This window comes from Arachis hypogaea, chromosome 5, assembly GCF_003086295.3.
Source record: "Arachis hypogaea cultivar Tifrunner chromosome 5, arahy.Tifrunner.gnm2.J5K5, whole genome shotgun sequence".
In the NCBI taxonomy this organism is placed as follows: Eukaryota; Viridiplantae; Streptophyta; class Magnoliopsida; order Fabales; family Fabaceae; genus Arachis; species Arachis hypogaea.
In genome coordinates, this window is record NC_092040.1 from 102690702 (window position 1) to 102693341 (window position 2640).

A 2640-nucleotide genomic window follows, 5' to 3' on the forward strand; every position below is an offset into this window, starting at 1 on the left:
GAATCCGCGGGTACCCGACCCGCCCCTACCCGGTCGGGGCGGGTAATTATCCGTTTCGGAAGCGGGGCGGGTTTTTTCGGGGCGGGTGCACTGGCGGGGCGAGGCGGAGTCGGGGCTAGGGTGAACCCGCCCCTACCCGCCCCGGAGTATATATTATATAATATATATTATAATATAAAATAAAATATATAATATAAATATATAAAAATTATTAAATATAAAAAATATATAAAAGAATTTTATAGTTGTGGGCTTTGTGGCTAGGGTTTCACGTTCAGAGTTTCACTCTTACTCTTCAAAGTTAAAATCCTAATTTCTTCTCCAGTTGAGCTTCTTCTTCTCCAACCCCCCTGGCTGCCGTCGTTCTCAATCTTAGAGAAGGGCTTCGCCTCCGTCCTCCGTTCGAGAGCAGAGCTTCGCCGCCGTTTTCTGTCTGAGAGAAGAGCTTCGCAACCCACCTGCATCTGAGAGCAAAGCTTCGCCATCCTCTTCCATCCTTCGCCGTGAGCCCGTTGCCGTCGCCGTCGCTGTCGTTGTGAGTCCGTCGCTGTCTCTGCATCCTGCAAATCACTAGATCTGTAAGTTTCTCTTTCTCTTTCTCTCATATTATGAATCTGCAACTAAACCCTGGAACTAGAACACTGGATCTGTAACTAGAACTCTGTAACTGTGAGTTAATTTCCTACTATTTGATGTTGATGGGTCAGGTTGTTCTGTTTATCTGAGTCATGTTAGGAGGTGTTTGCAACGTTCATACTTGTATTGTTTCTAATCCGTGGCTAGATATATAATGTTTATTCTGGATTTTCTGGTTTTACATTAAAATTTCATAATGATATATGCAATGGCTACAGAACACAGAGGTAGAAGAATGTCGCTACCCACACTCACACGAACAAAGAACCTTTTCCTTTTTTCTCTATTAATAACTGTTAACTCATCATTTACATATTAATTATTAATTAACAATATACATCATTCTAAATAAATAGTTGATGGATAGGGATGAAATACTATTATTGTTTTCTTTATATAATGAGCTATATTATTGTTCCCTTTTGGCTTCGATTCAATCTTCATTTATCAATTATTCAAAGGAAAGTTTGTGATGTACATTGAGATATTCAATTTGCACGAGGGCCTCTGTTTTGTTATCTTGTGTTTTTTATCTCTTGGCAGAAATTCATTACATTTTTTCTTTTTATTTTCTTCTTCTTCAATGACATTATAGCTTCTCCTTTTAATAATTGTCACTCCTACTTCAATGACAACATTTGACAATAATAATCATATTTTCATTCTAGAATGATATGCATCAAAGAAAGAAAAGATCCTTCTTATTATTGACAAATCATGTACTTTGAATTATTATTGTTCTGTTTATCTGAGTCATGTGCTTACGAGTTATTATTGGCAACTGAATCTGGACAATTATTCATTCTAATAATTTAAAGTCTTATACTATAATAGCACTTAATTAATTTTTTCCATCTGCTTTACATTTACCCCTCGTGTGTTTGAATGACCAAATACTTATAATTTATAATACTATATAGTGGTGTGTTGTGTTATTATTTGTTTCAACTTATATTAAGAAGACTAATATGCTGTTTATTGTCATCATATATTACTTGAATTATTTTTGTTTGTTTGTATTGAAGGATATTTTATGAAGATGTGAAAAGTGATCAAGAATAAGGATTGAAGGCTATTTTATATCTAATATTGTAATTTATTTATTATGTTGTTAAATTTATAGTGATTTAACACTAGCTTTTTTTTAAAATTCAAGTTATTTGAGCTAATGACATTGTATGAATTTTATGTCTGTATTTTAATTTATCAATGAATTTTAAGTTTTTGTCTTCATTTATATATGAATATGTAAAAATTAAAATGATATTCGATTTTTATAACGGCGGATAGGGGCGGGGTGGGGCGGGTACCCGCAGGGGCGGGTTAGGGTACTGCAGTTTACTACCCGCGGGTAGTGATGGGGCGGGTAGTACCTGAATAAAAGGACGGCGGGGCGGGGTCGGGTAGGCCAAAAACCCGCCCCTACCCGCCCCACTGCCACCCCTAACTCCACAGCCTAAAAACTAATTATTGGGTCTTAAAAGGTTGTTACAAAGGTTTGAAAAAGTAGAGAAATGGTTTAAAACTCAAAAATACACTTTTTGAAAATAGGAGATTCTTGCGTACGCATGTATGTGTCCATGTACGCATGGCGTCAAGCTTTGGCAAACTCTCATACACAACCACCTAATAGGTATGCGAGTGTGTTGACAGAACGAAATCTTCGTGTATGCATGCATATTTTTGCGTACACAAGATGTGAAAATGCCAAAGTCACGTACGCATGCACTGTTCGCGTACGTGAGGGTGTCGAGCAGAACCCAATCCTCGCGTACACATAGGATCTTTTATGTACGCATATATAAAAATTTCAGCAAAAGCTATTAAGTTACATAAACCAGTTTTTACACACCCTTCTTATATTCATCCTAGTCCTACATCAGTCCTAGTCACACCTATCTTTTTGGAAGCAATTATCACTTATGGTGTCGATCCTTCACCATGCCTATAATTTTAAAAAATAAACAAGGTTTTCTAAATGATTCTATACCTTATCCCTTATCT

At 36.6% G+C, this 2640-nt stretch overlaps 1 long non-coding RNA gene across 1 annotated transcript; it reads left to right on the plus strand.

Moving 5' to 3' along the window:
* Window positions 1-226: 226 nt before the first annotated feature.
* On the plus strand, window positions 227-1869 carry LOC112802365 (uncharacterized). Its single transcript, XR_003202330.2, has 2 exons — window positions 227-578; window positions 1662-1869. It is a non-coding gene; the product is annotated as an uncharacterized lncRNA (long non-coding RNA).
* The last annotated feature ends 771 nt before the right edge of the window (window positions 1870-2640 follow it).